The following is a 25,899-nucleotide window of genomic DNA, read 5'->3' as shown; positions in this document are numbered from 1 at the left end:
GTGGCTTGCTATTATTTCTTTACTGTTTGATAGAATTTACTAGTAAAGCAAACTGGCTCTGTAGTTTTCCTTGCTAGAAGGCTTTTAATTACAAGTTGAATTTATTTAAAGATATATGAATATTTTGTATTCCTGTATCAGTTTCAGTTCTTTGTATCTTCCAAAGAATTTGTACATTTTCTCTAAACTGTTGAATTTGTTGACATAGTTATTGATAATATCGCCTTAATACCATTTAATAGTAGGAGTAGAATCAGAGTTCCTGTTTATCGTTCTAATATTGGTCATTTGTGTGTTCTTTGTTCTCTTTTTTATTGCTAGGTCTAGATAGAAATATGTCAATTATATTGATCTTTTCCAAAAATCAGTTTTGATTTTTGATTACTATTCTGTTTTTTAATATCATTGATTTTGTTCTTTTTTCTTTATTTCTACCTACTTTGCATGTAATGTGATTTTAATTTTCAACCCTCATTAAAAAGCTTCAATCATTGACCTTAGACCTTTGTAATTTTCCATTATAAGCATTTAATGATGTGATACTTTCATAAGTACATCTTTAGCTCCAGTCAGCAAAATCTAGTAAATTTAGTCTTCATTATCCTTCAATTCAAGATATTTTCTAATTTACAGTGTGATTTATTTTTTGATCCATTGATTATTCATAACTGTATTGTTTAATATCCAAATGTTTAGAGATTTTTTAGATCTTTTTCTGTAATTGATTTCTAATCTAATTACCTGGTGATCAGAGAATGTCCTTTTATAATTTTAATCCTTTCAATGCTATTGAGATTTGTTTCATGTCATCTATTCCACCTTGGGGACTGTTCTATGACCGCCCCGCACCGCAACCGGCTTTTTTTTTCTATTAGAGATGGAGTCTCGCTCTTTTGCCCAGGCTGCTGGAGTCAGTGGCACAATTTCAGCTCACTGTAACCTCCGTCTCCTGGGTTCAAGCAATTCCTGCCTCAGCCTTCGAAGTAGCTGGGATGCACCACCGTGCCTGGCTAAATTTTGTCTTTTTAGTAGAGACGGGGTTTCTCCTTATTGGCCAGGCTGGTCTCAAACTCCTGACCTCAGGTGATCTGCCCGCCTTGGCCTCCCAAAGTGCTAGGATTGCAGGAATAAGCCAATCTGTATTTTTTTACAGGAGATTAGGCAAAGGAATTTTTGGAAAGAAATATTAATCTAAGATTCCTCATGATTTACTGAATATAGAAGTAGCATTTCCAAGTTGATTTATTTAATCTTCTCAGAAATACTTATTTATGTACAGATGAAGTTATACTGGTGTTGAACTACACGCATAATGGGTACTTCCTTTGTAGTGTCCAGAAATATCAAGGAGATATTGTTGATAATTTATTTTTACCTGCAAACAAAAACAGACTTAAATTTGTATAAAATAATTTTAGAAAAATTTTTTATAAGCTCTAGCAATTCAATTCAGGTTGTATAAAAGATAGTAATAGCAACATGAGGGATGTTTCTAGAAAAGTAAAATAGTTGTAAGTATAATACAAGTAATTATACAAACTAAATTTCATCTGTTAATATTATAGCAGGGAGCAACCAGTTCATGTTTTGAAAGTGTAAATAGTAGGTTTGTGCAAAAGTAATTGCTGTCTTTGTCACTGAAAGTAGTGGAGAAACTGCAATTACTTTTGCACCAATCCAATAATTGTAACAGTATTCTTAATGGCAACAAAAAATAATTCTAAGATCATTGAAATAATTGGCATAAGGTCTACTTTTCCAATGAAAATAGGCGTCTTATTAAAAACATCATTACTTACCTTTTAAAATATTTTCATAAACAAAGCCAAGCAATAGTTCTTCTTTGCTTAAGAGGTAGAAACCCAAAACAATATGTGATTTTACTCTAACAATGAGAGCCATATAATCTACAACATTTTAAATTCCCTTAGAAAACTGAGGTTATAATGCAACCAAGTAAGCTATATTCTCAAAACTCAAATGCCTCAGGAGGAATAAAACATAGTTTGTTTTGCAGTTGGCAGAGCACAAGGGGAAGAAGTGGTCATCATAAAAGTAGATAAAAAGAATACAGCTGATATTTTAACAAACTCTCAAATGCTGAATGTAGGCCGGCTTGACAGTTTAACATAACTGGGAGCTCCAGGTCAAAGGGAGTCCACATTTACTAAAAGTACTTCTCCATGAGTCCCAGCAGGTTCTCACAACAAAGGTCAAAGACAATTTATTACCCTTAAGAAAAGGCCCCTCAAGTGAGTGGTGTAGAAACAAACTAACCTTCCTCTAGAGCCCCGGGTAAATATCCACTGGTTCTGGAAAGAAATAGAAGCAAAAATGGTCTGCATCTGTGGGGAGGGACAGAAAATGCTCTTACACTCAAGATTCTAAACCAAGCAGAAACTAAGCAGAAATCTCCCCCCGCTGAGAGAAGCGCAGAAAACTCATTCACAGAAGAACCACCACAGATGCAAGGTAAAGTTGGGAAGTGCAGGGATACTGAGAAAGCTCCATTATCGAGGCCCAGGCTCATATGTCCTTTCTGTGACCAAGGCTGGACGAACATAACTGAGAATCCCCTAACCTCCAAAAACAATTCAAATGCCCTTTGTACTGTACCTTACTGGTTCCCTCTTTAATTAATGAATTGAATAAGATATTTGACACATCCTTATTTTATGTTTGAGAGTCATAATTTTACCTTTTTGAAAATTATACTTTAACACAACTAAATTTTAATTATTTAACTATTTCCTCCAGTGGTTATTCAATATACATAAGAATTATTTTGAATGCTACTTCTCAATTTATCAGATTTTGATATTACCTTAGGACTTCTTGCTATGACTGATGGTGGACATGTAGCCAAACCATATCACCATTTCTCTGCTCAAATATCCTTTCTGTTCATGAATTCTGTTCATCTTTTCTCTTAGATTATTTAATACCTTACTCATAGCTATTTTAAAGTCATCTCTGTGTCTAGTTCTGTTTATTATTTATCTCTTGAGAATGTGTTAATTTCTCATCCTTTTTGTGTCTGTCAATTTTTTAATGAATGTAGTTCATTGTGTATAGGACAGTAGAGACTGAGTTAAATCATATGTATGTGTATGCATCTTCTTTGGGAGGTTCAATCACTCTATCCAGGGGTTGAGTTAGTTTATAGTTTTGTGTTTCTGTCATTACCTCCAGTGCAACACAAGCATCCCATCTTTCTAGAAGTGGATTGCTATTTCTTGTGCCTAGGGTAAAGACTGCACTGTTTGATTTTTTTTTTCTTTTTTTCACTATTTGTGTGTTACTCTAAGCTTTCAGTCATCTTTGCACTGCTGGACCCCATAGTGATGCCCTCTCCATGCTCTTGTTTCCCCTCTAAAAAATAACTACTATTTCTTGTTACTCACTGCTAGAATTGTTTTTTAGAGGTTAGGGGATTCTCAGTTATGTTCGTCCAGCCTTGGTCACAGAAAGGACATATGAGCCTGGGCCTCGATAATGGAGCTTTCTCAGTATCCCTGTACTTCCCAACTTTACCTTGCATCTGTGGTGGTTCTTCTGTGAATGAGTTTTCTGCCCTTCTCTCAGCGGGGGGAGATTTCTGCTTAGTTAGGATCTGATTGCTGGATCAGATATAAAACTGCATAATGTCCCACAGGACAATAAACTGTATCTATTATGTTTTCCACTGGATCAAAATTGGTTGCATTCTCTATCAGAAAAAAATCTACTAGTTAATACGTAACCTTGCTAAGTTTAGCTTTTATCCTTGGCCTAAAGTGTTGCTTTTGGTGAATTGGTCTACAAATAGAACAGAATGTTTAAAAAATGTTGTTTAGCCATGTATGATTACTACTTAGGTAAAAAGAAAATAGAAAATAAATTAAAATATTTGTCCATTAAGGTAAGATCAGCCAACATTTATTTGAAGTTTGATATGTGCTGAGCAGCTTGAAAATATTTAACAAAAATATTTAATTTCGCCACATCCTCTGAGTCACATAGATCGTCTTTAAAAATTTGCTACGTCCTGTGAGATATGTAATATTAATTTGTGCATCATACATATGAGGAAAGAAGTTCTAGGTAAGTTAAGAAACTAGGCCAAAGTTACAGATATACTGAATGGCAATTGCTTGTCTGTGATTTTAACTATGTACTAATCATACCAGAGAAAGAGGAGAAGCTGGCTGTTTCAACATTAGAATAGAGCACATCAGGATATGGAGATTATTCTGGGATTTGAATAACGCATTAGGAAAATAAACAAAACTCATTTCTGATTTGATGCTGTTTGTGTTTAGGAGTTTCAAGAACAAGTATGGAAGCAGACAACATTTAAATGTTTCCCTACTCAGAACAGCAGAGACCTGTCGTTTGAATAGCCTTAGCTTTTCTCTTGCACAATTTTAGCCTTGTCAGCTCATTTAAGCCGATTAGGGTTTTGAATGTTAATAATACATAATTATTGCCATCTTCAATGAATGCCTTTGTTTATTTAACTACGGTTTTCTCCACATGACTACTCAGTGTACCAAACTATTTTACTGTTCAGATTTCCCTTTTCAATTAAAATTTACATGATTATCTTTTGAATATGAAATATCTACTTGTTGCCAAATAGTTTTGTTTTGTCTTTACTATAATAGCTAGTGTCTTAATATAGGTGTGCTTGAGAATTTCTCATTTGTTTCATGACAGAGTTTTTTTTTTTAGTTTTGCTACTTAAAACACTATGCTAATGATTGAGCCTATGCTATTTCAATGTTTTTGTGCTTCTTCAAAATTCATTGTTAGACTATATATGTGTATATATAGTCTAACAATGAATTGAAGCACGTATATATGTACATATATACGTATGTAAATATACGTATATATACACGTATATATATATGTATATACACGTATATACGTGTATATATATGTATATATACGTGTATACGTGTATATTTACGTATATATGTGTATGTATATATACGTATATATATACGTATATATGTATATACGTGTATATATGTGTATAGATATACGTATATACGTATATATGTATATATATACGTATATATGTATATATGTATATATATGTGTATATATATACGTATATATGTGTATATATATATGTATATATATGTGTGTGTGTATATATATATATATATGCTAATTAATGGTTATTGCCTGAAGAACCTAATTCCTACCACTGCTGCATGTGGAAAAGGAAACATTGAAAGAATAGTGCCACCAGAGGGATATGATAGGGAAATGTGTGTGTGTGTGTCTCTGTGTGTGTGTGTGTGTCTGTGTGTGAAGATTACCATAACCTACCAGCTTTAGCTGAAACCCACTTCACACCTTCCCACCCCAGAGGACTTGTTTTCCAGTTGGTTTGTTGAGAAGCTTATTTTTTCTCACATCACACAGACCATACTTATGAGGGATGTCTTCCTTGCTTCCCTTCAGGACTCCAGTCCCTAACTTTGTCACTGTCCACCTACGCCTTTGGGGCTAGAACATTCTCTTTCTCTTCTTGTTGATGTCAGCTTCTCTCCTGCTGTCATTCTTCTACACCCAGTGGAGACTTTAGATTCCGGACCTTCATCTCCTCTCAGATCCTTTTCATCCTTCACTGCCCTGTTAGGAGAGAAAATATCTAACATCACAATTTGTTCATTTCTTAAACTTTTCATTTTTAGTAATCATTTTCCCCATACTCTTTACCACCTACCTTGATGGTCATATGCTAGATTTTGCTTTCAGTGTCTTATGTCTTTTTTATTTTTCAGTTTCTCTATTAGTGCTTTATTTTATATTAAATATATATTTTCTTTAATTTCTTTGTCACTTCTTTCACTGAATTTTTTGAGTTATTTTCTTAGTGGTTCCTCTGGAGATTAAAATATTCATCTTAATTTATAGCAATTTAGTTCAAATTCATACCATTTAATTTTAATAATATAAAAAAATTTGCTCATATACATATAGCATGCATCCCATCTTTTTATTGTTATTGCCATAAATTACATCTTAATAGATTGTATGCCCATCAACTTAGATTTATAATTGCCATTTTTATGTAGTTCTCCTCTATATCAGATAGAAAAAAGAGTCAATGATAAAATACAGTTGGCCCTCATATCCATAGATTCCATACTTGTGGATTTAACCAACTGCAGATCAAAAATATTCAGAAAAAAAATCCAAAGAGTAAAATTGCAAAGGGCAAAATTTGAATTTGCTGTGTACCAGGTACTATGTTAAATCCTCACAAATAAAGGGATGTGTAGGCTTCTACTGGGTATTATAAGTAATCTAGAGATGATTTAAAGTGTATGGGAGGATGTGTATAGGTTATATGGAAATACTACACCATTTTACGTAAGGGACTTGAGCATCTGTAGATTTTGGGATCCACAAAGATTCCTGGAACCAATCCCCCATGAGTACTGAGGAATGACTGTATACATTTATACTGTTTGTTATATTTTCCTATGTAGTTACATGTCTCAGTGTTTTTTTCATTGCTTCAGGGTGAAATAAAAGAACACTAGACAATAACTAAGCTCTACATGAGTTATTGTCCAGTGTTCTTTACTTCAGGTTAAGGACTCCCTTTAGCATTTCTTATAGGATAGATATGCTAGTGATGAATTCTCTGATATCGTTTATCTGGGAATGTCTTAATTTTTCTTTCATTTTTGAAGGATACTTCTTTCTGCTGGATATAGAATTCTTGTTAGACACTCTTTTTTGTTTTTCTTTTAGCACTTTAAACAAGTATGTAACCCAATGCCTTCTGGCCTCCATGATTTCTGAAATAATAAAATGTTAATCTTACTGAGGATCCCTTGTATGTGATGAGTCACTGCTTTCTTGCTTTCAAGATTCTCTCTTTGTCTTGGGTTTCTAACAGTTTGATTAAAATGTGCTTGGTGTGAATCTCTTTGAGTTTATCCTGTTTGGAATTTGCTAAGCTTTTTGAATGTGTAGCAAAATGTTTTAAATCATGTCTGGGAAGTTTTCAGTCATTATTTTTTCAAATGTTCTTTCAGCCTGTTTCAACCTGTCCTCTTCTATTATTCCCATGATGTGTTTCTATGTGTTACCCATTATTGTTTTTTCTTCCTCAGACTGGGTAATCTCAATGAATTTATCTTAAAGTTTGTTGATTCTTTCTTCTATCTGTTCAAATCTCCTTTTAAGCTCCCTAGTCAATTTAGTAAATGTTTTACAAGAAATAATTATTTCTAATACAACAAAGAAATGAACTTTCTCAAGAATATTTTGATAAATTCTTGTCATTTTGAATAATGTTAAATGTGGTTTTGTCATTTCATTAATGTAGACTTTATAAATAGATTCATAAATGTATTATTCTTGAATATTTTCAATCACTATTTGATATGGTTTGGCTGTGTCCCCACCCAAATCTCATCGTGAATTGTAGTGCCCATAATCCCCATGTGTCATGGGCGGGACACAGTGGGAGGTAATTAAATCATGGGGGTGGGTTTTTCCTTTGCTGTTCTGGTGATAATGAATAAATTTCATGAGATCTGATAGTTTTATTAGGGACTTTTCCCCCTTTTGCTCGGTCCTTCTCCTTGCTACCTCCCTGTGAAGAAGGATGTGTTTGCTTCCCCTTCTACCAAGATTGTAAGTTTCCTGAGGCTTCCCCAGGCCTGTGGAGCTGTGAGTCAGTTAAACTTCTTTATTTTATAAATTACACAGTCTTGAGTATGCCTTTATTAGCAGAATGTGAATGGACTAATACAGTAAATTGGTACCACAGAGAGTGGGGCACTGCTGTAAAGATACCCAAAAATGTGGAAGCAACTTTAGAACTGTGTAATAGGCAGAGGTTGAAACAATTTGGAGGGCACAAAAGAAGACAGGAAAATGTGTGAAAGTTTGGAACTTCCTAGAGAATTGTTGAATGTCTTTGACCCAAATGCTGTTAGTAATATGGACAATAAAATCCAGGCTGAGGTAGCCTCAAATGGAGATGAGGAACTCGTTAGAAACTGGATTAAAGGTCACTCTTGCTATGCAAAAAGACTGGTGGCATTTTGTGCTCATCCTAGAGATCTGTGGAACTTTGAACTTGAGATAAATGATTTAGGGTATCTGGCAGTGGAAATTTCTAAGTGGCAAAGCATTCGAGAGAAAGCAGAGCATAAAAGTTTGGAAAATTTACAGCCTAACAATGCAATAAAAAGAAAAACCAATTTTCTGGGGAGAAAATCAAGCCACTGCAGAAATTTGCATAAGTAACGAGGAGCTGAATGTGAATAACCACGACAATGGAGAAAATGTCTCCAGGATATGTCAGAACCTTTGTGGCAGCCCCTCTCTGTCACAGGCCTGGAGGCTTAGGTTTTGTAGGCCTGGCTCAGGGCCCCCACTGATGTGTGCAGCCTTGGGATTGATGCCCTGCATCCCAGCTGCTTCAGTCATGACTAAAACGGGCAAAGGTACAGCTCAGGCTGTGGCTTTGGAAGGTTCAAGCCCCAAGCCTTGGCAACTTTCATGTGGTGTTGAGCCTGTGGGTGCACAAAAGTCAAGAATTGAGGTTTGGGATCATCCATATAGCTTTCAGAAGATGTATGGAAATGCCTGGATGTCCAGGCAGAGGTGTGCTGCACGGATGAAGCCCTCATGTAGAACCTTTGCTAGGGCAGTGTAGAAGGAAAATATAGGGTAGGAGCCCCCACACAGAGTCCTCAATGGGGCTCTGCCTAGTGGAGCTGTGAGAAGAGGGCCACTTTCTTCCAGACCCCGGAATGGTAGATCCACTGACAGCTTGCACCATACATCTGGAAAAACTGCAGACACTCAAACCAGCCCATGAAAGAAGCTGGGAGGGGCCTGTACCCTGCAAAGCCACGTGGTGGAGCTGCTCAAGGCTATGGGAGCCCACCTCTTTCATCATTGAGACTTGGATGTGTCACACATGAAGTCAAAGGAGACCATTTTAGAGCTTCTAGATTTGGCTGTCCTCCTGGATTTCAGACTTGCATGGGGCCTGTAGCCCTTTTGTTTTGGCCAATTTATTCTATTTGCAACAGGCGTAATTACCCATTGCCTGTACCCCTATTTTCACTTGGAAGTAACTAATTTCCTTTTGATTTTACAGGCTCACAGGTGGGAGGGATTTGCCTTGCATCAGATGAGACTTTGGACTGTAGACTTTTGAGTTAATGCTGAAATGAGTTAAGACTTTGAGGAACTGTTGGGAGGGCATGACAGGTTTTGAAATGTGAGGACATGAGATTTGGGAAGGCCCAGGGGTGGAATGATGTGGTTTGGCTGTGTCCCCACCCAAATCTCATCTTGAATTGTAGCTCCCCTAATCCCGATGTGTCATGGAAGGGACCAGGTGGGAGGTAACTGAATCATAGGGTTGGGTTTTTCCATTGCTGTTCTTGTGATAGCAAATAAGTCTCATGATATCTGATAGTTTTTATAAATGACAGTTCCCCTGCAAATGCTCCCTTGCCTGCCACCATGTAAGACATGCCTTTGCTCCTCCTTTGCCTTCTGCCATGATTGTGAGGCCTCCTCAGCCATGTAGAACTGTGAGTTCATTAAACTTCTTTTTCTTTATGAATTACCCAGTCTTGGGTATTTTTTTGTAGTAGTATAAAAATGAACTAATACACTAGTATTTTAAAAACTGTAACCAGGTTATTTTAAATGGGAACTTTTTAGTTATGTTATTTTCTTTTAAATCTCTTTTAAAGTCATTTATTTTTGTTTCATGAATTTCCAAATTTGGGGGATTCTCTGAACATCTTTTAGGTTAATCAATTTGCCAAATTTACAAATTACTGTTTTATAAGATCACTTTTTTACCATTTTAAAAATTTTATAGGTGTTTATAGTAGACAGAATGATTTTAACAACTTTTTATAATATATCTACAGAGTCTTAATCAGTAAATTTTTATTATGTATTGAAACATATTTTATGTATTGTCTTATTTTACCCTGTGCATGGTCTAAGCTCCCTCTGCTTCTGAAGCTATAGAAATATGCAGTGTCATGGGGATCCTCTGATACAATAAGTATGATAATGGAGATAAAACTAAAGGGATACAGATAATAGGATTATGTTATAGGGCTGTCAGAGAACTATACTCTGAAGAGATACACATTAGTGGAAACATAGAAGATGAGGAAGAGGCAACTATGCAAAGAGTTTGGAGAACTACCTTATAGAAAGAAAGAACAGCATGTTGTGTTTTTGAAGAGTCTATAGCAGAAAAGATCTTGGGCTAATTTGTTAGCTGAGAGGACTAGTGATTGTTATGTAACGCTTTGCATATGCAATTACTAGATGCATACAATTGCACGCCACTGTTAATATGTGCATTTATAGTCAATCCTAATTATTTACGGATTCTGTATTCGCGAATTTGACTGCTTGCTAAAATTTGTTATGTCATTTAGTACTCCTGGCATTTTGTGGTCATTCTCAGACATGTACAGAGTAGTAAAAATAGAGTCATCTGGCATGCCTGTTACTAGCTAAGGTCTAACAGGGTGACCCTCTGCCGTCTTGTTTCAGATCTCATTAGGTTTTGAAAAAGTATGTTTTTTGTGGTCTTACCAAATTGTTTTTTCCACGTTTGTGCTTTTTGTTGGGAGATTTTGCTCCTAATAATGGTCCCCAAGTGTAGTGCTGAAGTGCTGTCTAATGTTTCTAAGGGCAAGAAGGCTGTGATGCACCTTATGGAGAAAATATGTATGTTAAATACTTTCATTTAGATGGGAGTTATAGTGCTATTGGCTGTGAGTTCAATGTTACTGAATCAACAATATGTATTAAAGTGTCTTTAAACAAAAACACAAATAAAATATAACTTGTTGATGATGAAGTGATCAAAGACTGAGAGGAATCTAATCTTTTTTTCCCCTAACAACAATAAATCAGTATTTGCTAAGCCAGTGTTCTCAACAATTTTATAGAAGAGAACTACCACAAATAATGAGACTTGATTATATAATGCGGTGCTGATGCTTACATGACTATTTCTCAGGTTTATAGACTGCATTTGTCTATATGTTCCCAGCTTTTACCTTTGTTTTGGCCCTTGAAGTAGTGTTTGATAAATGTTTATTGTGGTACGTAAAATAATGAACTATCACTGCACATTATATTCAGCCATTTGTACTGCATTTGCTTTGCATACTGCCAGTTTAAGCCAGGATTTATTCTAGAGCAACACTTTAGCAAATCCACAACACAAAAACTGACAACCTTATTATTCTGATTGAAAAATAATATTACTTATGGATTTTTAAAACGAAGACTGTAAATTTCATATGTCTGCTGCATAATTCAACATGATTTTTTATGAAGCCATTTCTCCAAGGAAATTAGTAGATTTGAAAATTTAAACACACTGGATGCATGTTGAGATGCGTTAAGTCTAAGTGAAATTTCTGAAACTGATAGTTAAGGACTAAATTATAATTCTGATGTCTGTTAGCACAATACTTTCCCTCAAATTATTATCAGTTACTCAGAAGATTACATATACCTTGAAATATTTCACTGAACTGTAAGAGAAAGGATTTCCTTTTTTTTTTTTTTTTTTTTTTTTAGATGGAGTTTCATTCGTGTTGCCCAGGCTGGAGTGCAGTGGCGCAATCTTGGCTCATGCAAACTCCGCCTCCCGGGTTCAAGCATTTCTTCTGCCTCAGCCTCCTGAGTAGCTGGGATTATAGGCGTGTGCCACCATGCCCAACTCATTTTTGTATTTTTTTTAGTAGAGACGGGGTTTCACCATGTTGGCCAGGCTGGTCTCAAACTTTTGACCTCAGATGATCCACCCGCCTCGGCTTCCCAAAGTGCTGAGATTACAGGCGTGAACCACCACGCCCAGATTTACATGTTTTAGACAGCTGATGCAAAACACATTAGTGATTTGTCTTTGTTGTTACAGGACCCTTGCTTTCACATGTGTGGAAATGTGCCATTGATTATGCTTCATGGACTGAATTTATCATTACATAAATAGATCTCTCCCATGTTCTTATTCTCATTTGTATCTTAGGGAGTGTACACATAACTTTCTTTTTCACACCTGGAGTCACATAGATAAATGAACTTAGAATAGTGAGGAGGACAATAATTTCCCTTAATTACTCCATAACAGGGAATTCTAAGGTGATTTCTCTATGTGTAGATTGTCTCTAATTTTTTTCAAGAAAGTGACTTTAGTAGTTGAATCCAAGTTTGTAAGGAAATTGCAGGCTCCTTTAAAAAAAAAAAAAACAAAAACATTATCTTGTCCCAAGTGATTAGTCAATTTGGTCATACTTTGAAGTACGTGAAAATTTCTGACTTCTTTTAGATAACGTACTTTTTTAACAAGTTGTCTGAGATGGGCCAATATGTATGAATCAGTGAGGTCTCTAGATCATGTCTTATAATTTATGGTAATTTAAGATATTGATTATTAATGAAATAATTACAATTACTAGCAAAAAGTTTGAGGAACAGCCTTTCTAATCATGTCATTTACTATATATCAGTTGCTATATTAAGTGATTTATAAGCATAATATAATTTAATTCTTGCAGTATCTTATGAGACACGTACTATTACTTTTTAGATTAAAAAAAACCCTGAGGCTTATTTAATATAAGTAATTTTCCCAAAGCCACAAAGTAAACAAGTAAACCTTAACTCCTCTCAGATCTCATCTTCTTGGGAAGCCTGCTACAACCCCCCTCACATGGGGCAGGGCCTCTTCAGACACCATATGCTTTCATGGTATCATGCATCTCTGCTTGTCTGAGCATCCATTTGACTGATAGATGATTCATGAGTGTATGGACCATGTACATATCTTCAAACTCGGCATGATGTCTGGCATGTAAAAAACTCTTTGTAATTATTTGTGCAATAAATGGCTGAAATGGAAAAGCCACTGTTTGATTCAGAAAATTTGTCTTAGAACTGTTGCTCTTCACCAAAACACTTATATTTAAGAACCACAATAAATTAATTGGTAAAATCTTGATTATAAGCATGTGAATTATGGGTTTTATTGAGTTTGAATAATTGCTTCTGGACTGTCTCATGTATGTTGAGAAAAAAATACCAAAAAGTTTTTCCCTCTCAAGGTATAGTTAGATGGGAAATTTGCTACTTAATTCCCCAAAGTTCTAAGCAGCAAAACTAGTCATCTTTAAGATAATCTGCTATTCTAATGATCCACATTATATTTCCAAGATAGTTAATTGTGTTTTCTCTATGTCATTAAAATATGTTGTAGAAATGTCTGGCTAAACTATATAGTAAGGAGTCTAAGGTGTAGAAATTGTCTCACAATTTACCTTCTAATTAAATTCTTCTGTAAATTGGTACTTTGGAATATGACAAATTATAGTCAAGTAGAGTTCAAATTAAATCTTAGTAATCATTGACCCTATTTTACTTTGCTAGAATGTGAGGTTATTACATGCTTTTAAGGACATTTTTCAGTAGCTTGATTCCACTGACAAATTTTTATGTATTACAAATCAAAATAGTTATAATCAACATTAAGACATTTTGAAATCGGTTACAAGATAACTATATTTTATGCTTTTATATCCTACTACTTCAAATTAAAACATTTTACGTTCAAAGGAAATCATTGTATGCACAGTGAGGAGTAAAACTGCTTGTTTTTTGCTGATAAAACTTCCTCTGAAAAAGTACTAAAAGAAACATTTTTGGAAACTTTCAAGGCATATTTCCATTGTTTATATTCAATAAATGGGAAATGATTTATAAATGATAATGATACTTAATGCCTTGAAGGAAATCTTCATATTTATGGAACAAAACACATCTGGGTAGTACCCACAGTTTTTTTAGCTGTAAAACAGCAAGACAAGTTATGCCAAAAAGTATAACCTCATACCTCCCATTTTAATTACTCTAATTTTACATCACTTTGAATTCTAGTGTTTCTGTTCCATTAATAGTACTGTAAAATAGCTCCTGTCTACAAATCAAATCTATAACAACATCACGTTTTGGAATTCCACCAAGATTCTAAACATTAGCAAAAGAGACCTTTGGTAGCTATATTAAGAAGCTCCAAACCCAATGTGCCCAAATTCATGTAGTTTGCAGAAGTAGTATTTCAGGCCCACGCTCATGTCTCATTTATGTACATATGAACCTCAAGTTTAACAACCTGGTTATTTATTTTACAAAATAACCAAAAATTAGAAACACTATTAGCAGATGAGACAGCTGGCATACATAGCCTGGCATACCTAAGGCAGTGATGATAGATGTGGAAAGCAGTATAAGAAAATGCAAATCAACCCAAAAGTCAGGACTAATTGTGTCACCAAACCAAACAACAACAAAAACAACAACCACAACAATGAAGTTAATAAGAGTCACAATAAAGTGATTTAGACTTATTAGTTCAGGAGCAAAGTTCTGTGTTTTAGTTTCTGCAAGTGTTTAACTGATGTTTGTAGGAATGACAGTGTCAAGCATAATTTCAATAAAGTTAAAATGAATTACATATATTCCAATCATTTAGCCAAACTGAATAATAAAATATATTGTTGCATAAAGGAGTTAACCAGGAACTCTTAAATTTTTAGTCAGCCATACCTATTTTATATTGACTTCCTATAATCATGAAATCACCTTATAGCGATTATTAATAGGATACATGAAGGGAGTCCAAAATAGAAAAGGAATCACTTATTGAGTGTCTACTCTAGGTTAGATACTCTCCTAGACTTAAATACACTACTTTATTTAATAAAAATATTTTTCTTACAAATTTGTGCGGGAAATTTGCAAGAGAAAATTGGAAGATAAACTACATATACATGTCATGAAATATACCGCACAGGGCCTTGAGTGGTGAAGCATTCTAGGAGCTTTCCAGGGAGGAGGTAGTGAGCCGATTAGATGAAAACTGTCTAGAATGTCAAATCTGAGCAAACATGGAAAGCTCATGTTGGATCCAGCCTGAGGTTATTTGCAAAGATATTTTTAATATTTGAAGGAAGGAACAGGTATTTGAAGCAGAAGTGAGCATTATACAGCTTGCCAGCTTAGCTGTTACTAAATGTCCAGCTAACTTACAGTCTTGAGGGAGGGGGAATATTTCAAGGTGCACTTAGCTTGGAAGTCATTCTTTTTCCAGAAGGATTGTTTTTGTGTTGGGCTAGTGCCTTTCTCATATATGAATTGACTAGTGCATCCAAAATTTTGCTCGTGGAAAATTGTTCTGTTGAATATTAGTAAGTGTAATGATAAAAGCAATAAAGTCATCCCTTGATACATGTATCTGTGGAGATATATATATATATCTCATATAGATAAAGGTTTTATATTTATCCTTTTATGGTTTGGTTTAGTTTATTGTAGGATTTTTACATGACTTAGTGTACTGCAGGATTTCTTAGAGATGCTGTTGTACTACGCTATTGTATACTGTGACTCACCAAAATGGAGATTAAAGGGGAACAGCAATAATAAGTACTTTTATTGAGCCATTTCTATATATCAAGTGCTGTGCTAAGTACTTTAAATTCATTGTTTTGTTTTACCGATAAATTAATGGGTAAAATTTTGTTTCCATTTTACAAATAAGGAAATGGAAGAATAGTTAAATTGCTTTTCCAAAGTCATGAAGTTAGATAGGAAAGAGTTTTTAGTCTAACTTCAGAACTTATGCTCTTACTTAATAGCATCCTACGTATATTTGACCAGTAGGATTTTGTTCACAAAAAATTCATTAACATTTCCAAGAACAAGTGTGTGTGGAAAGACATTTAAGAACTGTTGGGGCTAGATTGTAAGCAAGTCTGGATTAGAAACTATGTCCTGCTCATCTGCTAGTGTTTCTAGTGCCTCAAACAGCACTTACTACTAAAATAACTAATTAAACCTTTATAGCAATCATCATGGAAATAGTATTCGAAAAGCTACAATTTAGAAAATTATTTGAGCAAAGACTAATGACAGAACTCCAGTGAAAACTAGAGTCTATAAGAATGACTATACCCTAAGTATGAATCACTTCTGGGGGTATATTGGTGCTTATATCATAAAGTAGTATTAATGCATCCTATATTTTTGTTTTATTAATCGCTCAAAACTCATTGTATAGAAGAAAAAAATTAAAAAATTAGTTTAAAATATATATTATGTTATTTAGTATACTTTAAAAGGTGTAAGATAATAATATCTATTTGGCACCATTTATGTTTTCAGAAGGGAATGCAATTTTCTTTTGAACAAAATAAATTTTTCCATACTAGTAAAAATAAGTTAACTTCTGTAACAACGCCCAAATATGAACAATATTTAATAATCTTAGCTTACAATAGAATTTTCTTGTTCTAGCAGTATTCAATGGGTGAAAATATTGGGGCATCCCTGCTTTATACAGTTCTTCAGGTATATAGTCTCTTCCCTCTTTAAAATGCATCTTCTAAGATTACTCTGGAGGGTCCTTTTCATTCAAGCCTGCCAATAAAGGAAAAGACCAAAAAAGAGCACAATATTGAAGAATGAGTTAGATCTGCAAGTGGCACTCATTACTTCCATTCACAATCCACAGGTTGGAACTCAATGATGTGGCCATACTTAATTCCAAGTAGACTGGGAAATGCAGGATCTGGGTGGACAACCACTTTCCAGTCTCAAGTCTAGCATATTTGAAGATAAGCAAGTATTTTTGGTGGGCTGGTAGTCACAGCATTTGTGTTATATGACCTAAACACTAATCCATACATTGATTAGCCACTGATGACAATGACAATTTGCTTCTGGATTCTGATTCAGTGGTGTGAAAAATTTGTAAATTGAGAATTTAATCAGAATCTGACCACTAAGCATATGTATTTTTTAACATACAATGCAAAGACACTGTTGCAATACAAGATGATTCTGCCTTTGACATTTAACTATGCCTGATGTTGAAGGCAAACAGGTACAAAAATGTTTGGAAATGAGAAAAAAATTAAAATATTTTAGAGTGACATTAAAGCTAATAAAAAGATATCCAACGGGCAGTCACAAGACATGAGTTTTTGGTATTTTGTAGAAGCTGAGGCTATCAAGATTTCTAAACTAGATTGGACTTGCATGCAAATTCCTGGGTTCCACAAGAGAATCAAATCTGACAGAAGTTCAAGCATCTTATTGTTGCCTCATCTGAAGCATGACATCCCAGTCACTACAGCAGAGAAGAAAAGAGACTGGATACTCACAAACAGGCTTTTTGCTGCCTCAGTGAAAGTGCTTGTGCTTGGAAGTGATAGTGCTTCAGTGTCACTCTCATTTCATTGGCCAGAATAAGTCACATGCTACCCTTATTGCAGCGAAGCTGGGAAATGTTGGAGAATAATTGCTGGGCATATTTGGTGGTATTCCAGCATCTGCCAAAGGCACATGCCCAGGGATTGATACATTTCCTCACTCATCTAAAAAATAAATCAAAGTTATATTACTGGTCATAATTTAAAACCCTATTCAAATATTGTTACAGAATATGAAGTAATAATTTTCCAGAACCCAGTATAATCAGAAAGTAGATAATAGATCTGTGTCAATCCCAAACTAAGATAGTCAACATTCCAGCAGTTAAATAAGAAATAGTCATCCATTTATCAGCTAATGGATTTTTGAAAGACATTGTTCTGCTATTTCTGAGTCGATGTCTATCCAATTATGCAACACTATCTCACAGAGACCATATGCTTTGCTTTTTTCTAACTAAATGAAACAGTTATTAAAAATTTAAAATTAGATGTTATTTTAATTTTTCTAAATTGTTATGGATTTTTCTGCATGAGAACCAAAACCCATTAAGTGAATCAAGGATGTCAAAACTTTGTAAAAAAGGTCCACTGTGTGGTCAAGCTCCAGAGGCTCCTCAGAGCACTTGAAATTATATGTGAGAATTTTTGTGAATGAATTTGTACATATATGTATATAGTATAGTATATATAGTATATGTATACACACACAGATATTTTATATATATATATATATACACTTTTTTTCTGGGAAGAATTATTACATTTTCAAAGGATTAATGAACATCAGAGGAAACAACTGTGAATAATCAATATTTCATATTTCTTTTTTTTTTTTTTTTTTGACAGATTCTCCCTCTGTCACCCCTAGGCTGGAGTACAGTGGCATGATCTTGGCTCACTGCAACCTCCGCCTCTTAGTTTTAAGTGATTCTTTTGCCTCAGCCTCCTGAGTAGCTGGGACTACAGGCATGCACCACCATGCCTAGCTAATTTTTGTATTTTTAGTAGAGATGGGGTTTCACTATGTTAGTTAGGCAGGTCTCAACTTCTGACCTTAAATGATCCACCCGCCTCAGCCTCCCCAAGTGCTGGGATTATAGCCGTGAACTGCTGCACCTGGCCTACCAATATTTCTTTATTAAAGAAAAAAATGCTTACAGGTGTTATTTAAAAATTCCTTAAAATGTGAATTATACAAAATTGAATATTTTGGAGCTATTCAGGTTGCAAAGTATAATTGCAAAGTAGCTCTCAAAGTCTTTTAGCACAGTAGGGTCCATAAATGGGAGGGCATGTTTGGTGAGTTTTGTACTCTAAAACAAATAAGGAAAGGAGGATCCTAGCAGATTTGAGTTCTATGTGAAGATGGGAATCAGGATATTGACAAGGAGAAAAATTATTAAGATATGTAAAAGTTTAAAATTTTGTCATGTATCCAACTATGTTTTTTGTATCCAGCATATAAGAAAAAATTACTAAAAAGACATCCAAAATTCTGAGCCACAAACTAATCAGGAAGAAAGATGTCTGTTCTTCTCCCACTTAACATTTACCATGGAACAGTACTGGAAAGCATTCCTTTTGGCAGTATTTTAAAGGAGTGGTCAGAAGGCACTTAGTGGATGAATGGATAGTTCTAAAGACCTCAGGAAACCTTTGGTAAAAGGAGTAGCTGGAGCTAAGAACTAGACCACAGCTTTCCTGTGGAATAATGCACCTGGGCTTGAAATCTGGGATTGAGTTTGAGGTCTTTTTGGACTCTTCCACCCCACAGCTATCACAGACTGACAAAAATAGGCTGAGCTTTTAGGCACGTTGTTGTGACCCTGCATGAATTTGGATACAGGATTCAGGTCATATGATACTAGAAACAATGGTAATTTCAGAAGGCCAGCCAACACATTAGACATATTTACATTAAAAGGACCTTATTTACTATAAAGGTATTGTATGGACATACTATCTAGGTGGGTATTGAATATAATTTAGGTTAATTAGCTCATGGGTTTAAAAATAATTTGAAGATGAAATTTCAGTTGCTTGCAGTTTTAGTAGATTATTATTTTTCCCAATTTCTATCGCTGATTATTATTTTTCCCAATTTCTATCGCTTTTTGTTTGTTTCCCTTAGTAGGTGTTACTTAAAAACAGTCTTGATAAAATATTCAATTTGGTTTATTCGGTTTAGTGTTGCAAATATTTGTTATGTATCTACTTTGTCATATGTTATGGGCTATGGGAATGCAGCCAATTGAATAAGATCCTGCCTTCTCTTAGTTCTTAGTGAAGAGTGTTTTAAATGCTATGGTTAAAGACGTTTAGGGGTTTGGGAGAACAGAGGAAATAAAATGAATTCAGAAAAACAAGAGGACGTGAAAGGTTTTATAGAGAAGAGCTATCTGAGTAGAGTTTTGAAAAATAAGCAAGAGTTGGAAGGCAAAGATGAACAATGGAGAGAAGGGCATTACAGAGAATAGCAAAGTATAAGCAAACAGGGTACGTTTGATGTGTGACAGAAATTTTAGTAGATTATGGGTGTAGTGCATACAGAGTAGGGAGAGACAGGAATGAAAGCTAAGAGTCAGGCGTAACCATATCATAAATCAAATGTACCGTGAAGGGATAAGATAATCACATTTTAGCTCTAGAGCTATTCTACTGGGGGACAATATAGACAATGGAAGGGATGGGGGAAATATTGGAGGCAGGATGAAGGCTTAGGAGACCATTCAATGGTCCAAGGGAGAAACTGATTTCATGCTGGGTGGTGAGGATGAAGGCAAGAGGAATCTTAGAGATCCTAAGGAGGGAAACAGGGAAGACTTCATGATTTCTAAAAAATAGATGATGAGAGAAAGGCAAGAGGATGGGATGACATCCAAATTTCTGTCTTAGGTGATTGGGTTTTCTTAAATATGAAAGGCAGTATAATCTAGTAAATAATACACTTTAGAAGCATCTGACAAATTACCTTTCATTAAAAGGTAGAATATAACATCTGCCAGACTGTAAATTATATACAACAGATTCTGTAACATGAAAATAGTATTAAGCTTTTCTGGGTAAAAATATGAAATCTGTAACTAAACATCGGTGAACAAATTGTTTCAATATGGGACTCCTGACAGGCCCAGCTTTTCCAAGGGCTCTCTGGTGTAAGAATATGCTGTTGTGTATTTTGTAAGAGGGATGCAGAGCCCTGTTTAGTTAAGAAATTTGCAGAAAATAATTTTGCATTTAAAAAAATCTCATTCTAGCTCTCGTCATGCGAGAGTATAGTATAAAGTGTTTTTCTGTCCCTCTTACTACTCAAAATTTTTCTAGATGTGTTTTCCAGTCATACAGATCAATAGGAGTCAACACCAGTAAGCATAGTTCTACTAATGTCACGCATTTTCCAAATGGTAATTTCAGTTTGTCTTTTTGTTAATCATTTTTTTTTTTCTGTATCAAAAGTGGAATAATGAAGTTAGGGAAATTTGCTATTTCGACCCTCAAGAGATTTTGGGATGGTCCTTAGATGACGTGAAATTTTGATGATGTCATCTCTGTTTTGAATTCTTAGCAAGTATCTCATGGAGTGACACAAGGCAGGGACTTGATGTAGTGATGATTGTAGTCTGGCAGATGCTTCACCCTTTGATGAGTATTTTGCTATGAGTTGCTGTGTCCCTTTGGGTCTTCCATCTTGCCATACTTGCCATTTCCAGGACTCTCTCTACATGAGTAACCTTTGCTTTAGCCATGATTTCAAGAATTTGGCACTTGAAGGTTAAAAAAGATTATTTGGGTCATGAATTAGCATCAGGCAATTAATACTAAACACCTGATTTTATACTCAGCTCTGTTCATAAACTTCTAAAATATAAATTAGGTAGAAGGAGGGGAAGAAAACATCTGCAGAGGTTTGCCTTAACTGTGGCTACTTTTTCTTAGAGAGTATATAATTTTCTTTTGTGTTTTTGTAGACATAGCAAACTTATTCAAATTCATAACATTATTGAAATCAGCAATCTATCAGCAGTAGTCTAACATGGCATATATGTTTTACATTTCAAATAATTCACAAGCTGGATGAGGTGATAACACTGTAAATAACTGATGTCATACTTTCTTTTTCATGGATGTAATATCATCTGTGGGGTTTCCTCATGAAAGTTAACAATGGAATTATGTGGCCATGGTTCATACTTTTTAAATTTAAACTTCCAAAATGTGTAGGAAAACAGTTAAATTCTACAGTAAATTTTTATTGCCCCTTAATGTTCTTCTTTATATGAACTTGACAATGACTAACCCATGCAATTGTTAATTATTAAAATGTAATGTATTTTGGAAATTTTCAGTAAAGTTCCAGGTGTTAGAGTAAAATAATGAAAAGATTAAATCGATTCAGACCACGTAGTGCCTTTAAAAAAGTATTCAATAGAGATTTTAGACTCTATCTTAGATCTTTATTTCACCTACTATAAATCCTACATTAGAAAAATCATTTTGATTGTTAACTTACATAGAAACATGCTGAGTTTGGAACTGAGAAAGATGGTACCTCGTAGTGCTTATTGAGGCAGGGCATAGGTTCAAGGTATTTTAAGTTAGTGTTTTGTCAGGTACATTTGCCTTGTCAGGCCATGGTTAGCTTGAAAGACTTGTGGTAGATGAGAAAAAATGATGGAGGTGAAATGCCAGCCATGGCATGGAAGAGAAAGAGGCCTTTCAAGGCACAGTTACAGAGAATCCCTGGCAAGGAGATGAGTGGTAAAAGCTCTGAACCTGGTCAGATACTTTCACATTAAACAGACGCTTATTATTATGTATTTTTACTTTGATTTTTCCTACTAAATATAACTCATGTATTACTGAAGAAATGGAAAACACAGAACATAGAAGGAAATAAAACTATAATACATATTATTGAAGAAATAAAAAATGCAGAAAATAGAAGGAAATAAAACATATGCTATGAGGGTAAAGAAAAGGTTGTGAGCCTGGACATACGAATATCTGTGTGGGACTGGGGCAAGTTTGGATTTCTGAGCCCACTGTGAGTTTGAGGCAGCTAGAACTTCCTTGCAGTGGGAAAAGACAAGGAAAGAAAATAAAGGCACAAGGTTGGGAAAATGTGGATCCAAGCAAAAACAACTACCCTTGCAAACTTTTGTGTATGAACGTGTTATTTTAAAACGTATGGTTCATGAATTGAGAACCACAGGAGGAGGACTCATTGTCTACGGCACCGAGGTTTTCAAAATTGTGAAGAAACCACCTGGGTTACAATGACAAGATGTGTCTCTTTATAAAGGATACAACATGCCCTCTGCAGCGATTTTGAGACTGAAGTATATAGAAGCTAGAAGATTTCCTCCAGTTCACTGTACATTTTATGAGAGATGAGTGCAGACCAGAGGCCACTTCAGTCAGTTTTAGGTACAGTTTGTACTGGGCTTCCTTTTATTCCTCACACAGTGCTTCAGTTTTTCATAAAACTCCACCCTGTTCTTCCTCTAGCCACAGAACTCTGTTGACCCATTCATTTCTTTATTCCCACGAAGTCCCAAATTACTCTTCCTCCATGAGCACTGCTGTAGTTTCCAGTATCCTCAACCTCACCTTTCCCACAGGCAATTATAGACATTCAGAAATAGACATTATTTGTCAGTGTAAAATATTAAAAAAATATGGCAAATAAAAAAGAAAGTTGGATAAGTACTCCCAGCAGTGCTAATGTGCAGTGACATTGCACATATATGGCTTTTTTTTGCCCTTGTGGGTCCAGTCACCACTTTTACCAAGTACAAGTGGGCCATCTTCAGTGTGCTGTGATTGCATTCAGTGCACAGAGACCTATCTTAAGCCACGTCCGCTGTCCTTCTGGCTACCCACCTCTTTAACATCTTTGCTATGTTCTGGGATGTAATCATAATGCAGAAAATCTGGTGGAGAAAGGGGACTGTGTGAGATTTAATTGAATGATCACACAAATATAAACTTCCAGCCATGCCAAATGATATGAAGAAAGGTATAGTGAATGATTATTACGTTTATTTTGATGTTACAAAACATTCTTTCACACACGGAAACTAATATTAAGGAAAGAAATGAATCAGACCCACTTACCCAGATTGGATTTGGTGTTTGGAATCACAGAGAAAAAAAAAAAAAGCTACGGTAAATGTAAGTAATGATTACTTCAGCTACAACCCATATACCTCTAGTGTGTTATTTAACAACTTTGTAACTTCTCTTGAGTTTCTATAAAAATGACTTTCTGCAAAAATGGGTGGATTTGGTATCACTAATTGTCTGGTATTTACATGGGTTTCTATATATTCTCAATTTACTTGCCTCAAGGAAATCTCACATATCACCTGAAAAATATCATCTGGCATGTAAATGAAGAACTTTGTTTATGTTCAAAACCATGAGACTGAACATTCAGTCACAACCTCAAAATCATGATAGATACATAGTGTATTCAGTACATAGTAAAAGGAGTCATTGAACATTTCACTTTTGATAAATGTGTTTCTTAGTTCCTATGGTCTGGTCACGCCTGTGGTAGGACAACCCAGCAATCTGAGCCAAACCATGTCCTCAAATTATATGCTGGAATTCTCTAAAATTCAACCGTAGCTATTTATGTGTTGACCGATCACTACTACTATAGCTATATATCATTTTAGTTTAATGGAGTTATTTATAGGGCTAGATTTGTTTTCAAGTAGTATCACATGTAGATATTATATAAAATCCTCTCCATATGAAAAATATGAATATTCAAGAAGGTGTGTTTTGCATCATTAATATTTTATTACCTTCTTTACTGGCTGATATATAGTATATTACTACTAGTTTTTTATTAGTTATACAATAGTTAAGTTTTAAGGCCTGACAAGAAAGCAAATGAAGGCATTTGAAAGGTAAAGAATTTACTTAACTTCATTTTTGGTGCTAGTGAAAGTATACTTTTCTGGGAAGCTTTTCTCTGTGCTTCTGTCAATGAATTCTATCCACATTTCCACAGGAGAGCATACATTTTCACTCCCCTCTTAAGAAACACCACATTGGGAGTCTAATATCAACTTTATTTTTAACACTTTGGGCTTCAATCTTGGCTGTGTCTTTTGCTATACTCTAAGGCAAACCCATTCTCTCAATTTTAAATTTCTCATCCAAAAATGAGCATTATGTTGTTGTCATTGACTACTCCAAAGGGTTACTGTGAAGAGCAAATAAAATGACACTTGTAAAACAATTATGTAATTTGTGAAATGCTATGCAAGTATATTATTACTTAACTAATTTCTTATTTTTAATGGAAAAACTGGCCTCCGATAGAAAACTGCTTAGAAAATGATGCTGAATTTAAGACGAGTGATTTTAAACTTAGACTGAGTTTGGAAGGAGTAGAGTGGGAAACAGGCAGGAAGAGATTGAGGGAATGTTCTCAACATAAAGAAACCTATAATAAATTGTCTTGACCAATCTCTAAAAATTTATTAGGATATTCTTTCTTGTAATTAATAAAAGTTTTTCTTATTTACAGAATTTTGATTTCTAAACACATACTTCTCCATACTTACTCAATATTTTCTAAACGATAGAACTTTATTTAACAACATTTCATCTTACAAGATTTTTTCATCATTCCATGACATTCTAGGACCTCTTTGTATTTTATTTTAGTTAATCAAATGAGTGGGTCCTCTTGGTTCTAGGTTTTTAAAAATTTGTTAACCACATTACCTATATTTTATTGCATTTTTAACTTAGTGGTAGGCACATGTTAGTATGTGCTAGGTCTTGTGCAAAGTCTTGGGGGAAATACAAAGATGAATAAAAATCATGGTACCTAACATCAGTGTAGACTTCCTCATAGTCTACTGGGAAGAGAGAGATGCAATATACTATAGTAACTAAAAAATAGTGATTTTTATATAAGGGTAACATTACCCCATAAACATCTATGTCAGCAAAGCTCATGGTTTTAAAGAAAGCCAACTAAATGTAAATGAAATTAGGATATGATATTCAAAAATTTTGCTATTACTTTTTAAATTTTTTCTTGGATCCAATTTATGATTTTGGAGAGAATTTTAGAGATTTATTCTAAGAAAGATATTTGTGTTCCTTAAAAATTATAGCGTTTATATTTTCTGAATGTAAAAGTCAGCATGTTCTGGATTGGCTAAGAATAAACATAGTGAAAAAAGAGGAAGTCAGAGTGGCTTGGGAATTTCTAAGAGAAGCAGAAGAAAGAAACTGGTAAAACAAAGGGACAATATAGAAGGTAAAGGGAGGAGTGGACAAGAATCTTGGTCCTGTGTTGGATATATATTCCTAACTCCCTCACATTCCTCCCTTTGTGGAAATATGTGTCAGCCACATTGCCAAAGACTATACGTTGTTAATTTTCACAAAAAATATATGTTGGAAGAACTCTTATTATTCTCATTTATGGATAAGAAATCTAAGACATTGACAGATTAAATATCTTGCCCCAAATCTCAGCTACTTAGTGATGGGTATGAGATTCTAATTTAGAATCTAACTGCAAATTATTTACCCTAGCAGAGAGGGAAAGAGAGGAAATATGAAGGAG

This window comes from Symphalangus syndactylus, chromosome 4, assembly GCF_028878055.3.
Source record: "Symphalangus syndactylus isolate Jambi chromosome 4, NHGRI_mSymSyn1-v2.1_pri, whole genome shotgun sequence".
In the NCBI taxonomy this organism is placed as follows: Eukaryota; Metazoa; Chordata; class Mammalia; order Primates; family Hylobatidae; genus Symphalangus; species Symphalangus syndactylus.
This window is presented reverse-complemented; position numbering follows the sequence as displayed.